Source organism: Eubalaena glacialis, chromosome 4, assembly GCF_028564815.1.
Source record: "Eubalaena glacialis isolate mEubGla1 chromosome 4, mEubGla1.1.hap2.+ XY, whole genome shotgun sequence".
Classification (NCBI taxonomy): domain Eukaryota; kingdom Metazoa; phylum Chordata; class Mammalia; order Artiodactyla; family Balaenidae; genus Eubalaena; species Eubalaena glacialis.
The window spans coordinates 113,742,728-113,748,727 of record NC_083719.1 but is presented as its reverse complement, the minus strand read 5'-3'; positions in this window follow the sequence as shown (position 1 = coordinate 113,748,727).

The window sequence follows — 6,000 nt, the reverse complement described above, 5'->3', positions numbered from 1 at the left end:
GGGCCTGGAAGGTTGAATGGAGTATGGCAAGGCAGATGAGGCCAGGAGGCCATGAGACTAGAGGCATCAGGCAAAAGGGCCCTGGGGCCAGGCCCTGAACATGGTTCCACCTGGAGACCAGGGAGCCACTCAGGAGCTTGAAGCAGGGGAGTGAGTGGCAAGATTTGTGTTTAAGAAAGATGTGCAGGCTGTCAGGTGCACAACGGCTTAAGGGACAAGCTCGGAATCTGGGAGACCAGGGAGAAGGCAGTCACACTATCCAGCTCAGAGATTCTGATGAAGACTTGACCTAGGACTGTGGCAATAGGGTGAAGGGATGGGTATGACATTGCAGGCGCTGTACAAGGCTCGGTGGTTGATTGAGGCAAGCATGTTGGTAGTGAGGGAGAAGAGTAAGTCAGAGGGACTCAAGTTCCCGGCACGGGCAATATGGTGGAGGGAGACATGATGACACCATTACATGAAATGGTTCTTCAGGGAGAACCACTGGGCGGCGGAGGCCCCCAAAGAGAAAGGTAAACCTTAACAATGTCTCACGGGGGCTGATCAAATTAGTAAGTCCTGAAGCCAGGCTGCCTGAAAAGGCCAGGATGATGATGATGATGATGATGATGATAATAATAGTATCATCAAATATTTTGAGCAATTGCAACAATACTAATGGGCACTTTGTATTGGATTCTGTGGATTGGTTCTCTCAACCTCTGTTCCACTCTCCTTCTAGTTGGGGAGGTTGGAAAGCTAAAAGGTTTCCCACATTCTTGCAGCTAGGGTTGAGGAATTCAACGAGGTTCTGCCACTTGGATGCACTCACACCAGATCTGGAAAGCAGAAGGGAGGTGGAGGCTAGCCTCCCATCACTTTTGGCTGTTTCTATCAGTAAGCGAGGTCCTGGAAAATTGGGGTTTCTCTGTGGCTGATTCCAGCGTTCATTCTGCAGCTTCCTGGTTGTTGAGAGGCTATTGTGGTGGCAGTGGCAGCAGTAGTGGTTTCCTGATTTGGGCTTTCCGGTACCTGGATGCCAGCTATAAGAATGAGTCCTGTGCTCTTAACTCCAGTGTCAGAGGCAGGATAGAAGCAGGTAGCCCTACCCTGGAGGGTCAGTTCTGAATTGTCCCAGGAATCCTTCCAGAGGCCCATCATGATCTGTTCCTCTGGCCCTCCCAACAGTGTTGTAGGACCTCATTCCCTGTATCAAATCTACTCTTGCTCAAAGTCAGTAACTTGGTTTCTGTTTCCAGCATTGAATCGAGACTTATATATATGTGCCTGGCAGTCCTCTATGGGTGTTAAACACATTAGCTCATTTAATCCACAAAATAACCTCCCAAGGTTAAGTACGACCTTGGGCAAGTCACTTACTCTCTGTGAACTCGTTTCCCCTACTGCAAACTAGCGTTACAATAGCCCTGCTCCATTGTGCTAAGCACTACACTTGGGGCTTTTACATGCCTTATCCCCTCACAACAGACCTACTATTAGCTCTTTTTTCAAAAGAGGACGAAGTCATAGAGATGTTAAGTCATTCACGGAAGGTCACGCAGCTAGTAAGTGGCACAGCTGGATCTCAGCCCACTGCCAAGTGCACCCCCAACCACTATACCACACTGCACTGATGGGAAGCGGATTGTGACACTGTCTCCTGGAGGATGCCACGTGGGCATGTCTTTTCAGAGCTTCCAATGGGCAGGGGGAGGAGCGGACAGAGGAGAGGGGAGGGGATGTCTGCTGGGATGGGCACCCTTTCCAAAGACTGGTGCAAATGATATGGGGAGGACACTCAGGTGAGTCAGTCTAGTTAAAATCTAGTCATCTTGCTTAGCAGATGACACAGATGAGAAAATTTCCCCTGTCTTTCTTAAAGAATGGGGAGGATGGTACCTGGAGATTATGGGCAAAGGGAGCTGATGACCAGTCACTCCTTGGCAACTCCACAGCTGAGCTTGTCAGGTCATTTCCTTCCCCACAGAGACCACTTGGATGGTGAAGTGAGAGGAAGAGATTCAAGATATTTGACTTTGAGGGCTACAGAGGCTAACCCTTTGGGCCAAAATTAAGGCTCCTCAAAGGCCCTCCCTCTGGTGGGGACAGGGGGACACAGCTTTGCTGGTGAGCCTTTGTTAATCCTTTTCCTCTCCCCAGAGATTTCTCCTAGGCTGCTTAGCCTATGAGTGAAGTCATGTGTCTTGTGTTTAAGTTCAACAGCTATAATTTGCAGGGAGTTAATTACCTTCATACTTTGGTCTGGTGGAGTTCCATCTCTATGGTTACCAGCTGAATATAAACAGTTATCACCTGTCTCTTTTACATAAAATATTCTTGAAAAATACCACTAGGGCTCTAATCATGGAAATCAAATATATAGAATGTTCAGAGAATCTTTTAAAAATTTTTATATGAAATGTCTCTCCACACAAAAATCTATAAAATTGGGTAACCACTTGGCTATAAATAATAATTCAAGGATTGCTTCAGCTTACTTTTTCAGCCCTAGCCTCCAATGAGTGCATCAGGTCTCCTTAAGTGAGGCAGGTCTGGCAAGGGTAAGGGCCTGGCTGAGTGACAGGTGGAAGGTGCCCAGAAAATGGTATCTAGCATCTGATGATGTTCACTCTGGGGGTTCCAGAATGGGGGAGACTGATCCCCCACTCAGAGGGACCCTTCAGGTAAGTGACCATTTAATCTTTGTGCTTACTGATTGTGCCTGCCGGGGGCCTTATGCTGATGCCTGTGTGAATAGATGCAACCATGTTGAATGAATGAATGATGATGAAAGCTAATATTTATGGAAAGTGTAGTGTGTGCCAGTCACTGTATCATGCATTGTACTAGTATTTCCTCATGTAGTCCTCACAATATCACTATGAGGTAGATATAATTATTGCTACACCAAATTTCCAGATGAGGAAACACAGGCGCAGAGAGGTCACACAGCTAAAAGAGGGAAAGCCAGGATTTATGCCCAAGCCCGTCTGAATCCAAAGCCCCTGCTCTCTCCACCTCCTCCTCTCCTGTCTCCACACAACAGGCCCACAATCATGTATATCATGACTGCCCAGCAAAACTCTAAAGCTTTCCAGGTGAGAAACATGATGGCTTTTCTAATTTGCCAGAAAGGAGCTCCCTGGATGGGTGATCCTGATGGGAAGATGCTCCCAGCCACCAGAAGCATTCCCCCATTGGAATCCCTGGTCAGCAGTGTCTATCCATTGGTATCTCTATGTCCCTGGTCAGTGGTGTCTGTCCACTGGGAGCCTTCCCATCCAGTGTGGGACCCTCAGCAGCTCCAATCTCCAGGAGCCTATGAGGTTGAGCATGGTCACCATGTGTTTTGCACCTCAGTTTCCTTATCTATGAAATGGGTCTAATAATCACCAGGCCTCCTGTCTAACAGGAGAACAAAGAGGCTCATCTGAGATCATGTGTGAATGTGCTCTTAACACTGTAAAGTGCCACCCACTGGAGAGATTTGGACACCCCCCCAAGCAGTGGAGCCACTAAGAGATTAGCTGAGGTGCTGCCAGGCTTTGTATCCACTCACTCACTTCCACCAGTCCCTCCGGTGACGATGCTATCCTCACTGCCGACTTGGTCTCTTTTTACTCTTCCCCTTGGGGGCCAGCCTCTGGGAAGAACAGCTGGATTTAGCTCAACCACGACCTCCCCATACACACAGTTCAGACCCCTACTATGTAGCCGGCAGTGGGATAAGTGCTAACAACACTATCTCATACAATTCTCCCAGTCATCCTAGGAGGGTTCTGAACACTTCCTATTTCACAGATTAGGAAACTGAGACCAAAGAGGTTAAGTGACCTGCCCAAAGTCACATAGTTAGACAGTGAGAGAGCAGGATTTGAACCCAGTGCTGTCTGGCTCCAAAGCCCAGACTTCCTCACTGCATCACGTGGCCTCTTGCTGCAGTCTGTACTATCACAGAGTTTGGGAGTCTGGGATGTGTCAGGTTTCCACCAGTCCTCTTGTTCTATCCAAGTCTTGCCAGCTGAAGCCACTTTCTCCCAAGGGAAATTTAAATAAATAGCAATTCTGCAACTAAACAGATATCCATCCCAGCAAACACCAAAGTGTAAGAAAAGCTGGCTTTTTAAAATTCAAGTCCTCAGAAACCAAATATGAAGTCATTGTGGCAACCCCTCCAATTCCTCGCCCACTGAAGTCACAGTGTTTGAGAGATTCTAGACTGAGCCCGGTCCTCACTGGGGCCATTCTGCCAGGGCAGTGTTCATTCACTCAGTAATTATTTATTAAGCCCTTATTGTGTATCAGACACTGTACCAGGGAAACAAGACAGATGCTGTCCCTGCAGTCACAAAGCTCATAGTCTGGTCCAGCCCAAGCCCAGGGAGGGTTGGTACCAGAAGCTATAAAGCCAGGACTCTGGCATTTCTCCCAGGCTCTAATTCCAAAATGAACACTGGTTTCCACATTAACTATTCCTCTCATTTTCAGAACATTTGTTCATCATTTAGTTTGTTAGTTATTATAACTGAAGCTATAATCAAGACTTCAAAGATACATTGATCACATCTCTAAGATCCAAAATCAGGGTACAAGGTCTGACCAATATTTAAAACAGAGACAGAATATTTGGAGTGAGGACTATCCCTCAGAGCCCTGGATGTCATGTTCCCAAGAAACAGGCCACTGCAATGGCTTTAGCTCATCAGTCAGACCCTCAAGATGCCGTCCTCCATCTGCCTCTTGGGGGAAGCCCTTGGAACTTTGTCTGTGGTGCCAGAAATTGCAGATGCTGCTTAATCAACTGCAAATGCAGCTTAATCAAATGAAATTGCTTCCCCAGATCCATCAAAGCCCCTTTTTCATTTTCCATTCTGGATGGGATCTGCCAGAGGTTAGAAATAATACACACTTGGTGAGTGCTGACCTGAGGTTAGGACACGTGGGCTGTGACTGAGGTTGACACTCGGTCAGAGCACAGAGAGCCAGCTGACGGCGAGCCTCTTCAGGAACAAAGCAGTCAGCCCGCTGGTAGACCAGCATCTTGCTGAGGGCCTGCTGTGTGCTTTACCCACTGGATTCCAAGACCAGGAAGCCCAGGTTTCTGCCCCAGGAACAGAGGATGCTGAGGACTACGTCAGCCGTGACCAGAAAAGGAGGGAACTTGTCCATCAGAAAAGAGGAGGGAAGAGGGGCCAGCAGAGCTGGATGGAGTAGCTCTTCTTATAGTGCAACCTTGAGAGCCTAGACAGTGCTCTGAGCCCTTGGACCTGAGCCCTTGACACCTCACCAGGAGGCCTGCTGGGTTCTGGTGGGGAGTTCCCCCCCGGGAAAAGAATATTTATAGCAGGCTTCTCTCCCTCCCACTCCCCAACACCCCCTGTGCTCTCTCTGGTTCTACCTTTGGTGGTCTCAAAGCTTCCAGAAGCCCCAAATGTCTGTTCTCCACTCTCCAGTATCTGCATGGGAATTGGCCCCTCCCAATGTTCTGCTCCCAATCGGCCCTCATTTACCTTCCCAATTCCCAAGTTCCTGCTTCCCAGGGCCATGTCTAGACCATTTCAGGCACATGTGCATGTTCTCTCTCTCTCTCTCTCTCTCTCTCTCTCTCTCTCTCTCTCTCACACACACACACACACACACACACACACACACTCTCACTCCATAATTTCTGGCTTGCCTTCCTCTTCCTCTCAGTACCCTGCAGTTCTCATACCCTGTAGCTTTTCTTTCCCCCAAGACTTGCCCCTCCCCTGTCCTGGTCCCTCTGGCACTGCCCACTAAGCCCTTCACACACCCTCTCCTAGGATGGCCTACATTTAGCAGTAGACATCCGTGTCACACGCCTTCTAGCCCTACAGTGCCACAGCACTAATTTGATGAGTACTTACTACATGCCAAAGGTGTGAACATCTAACAGTGGACCTTTCCAGCACAGGACAAAGATGTTCAGGAGAGAAAGAGCACTCCTGGAGCCACAGACAGCATCTGTTCCTAGCAGCCTAGGCTTAGTACTGAGAC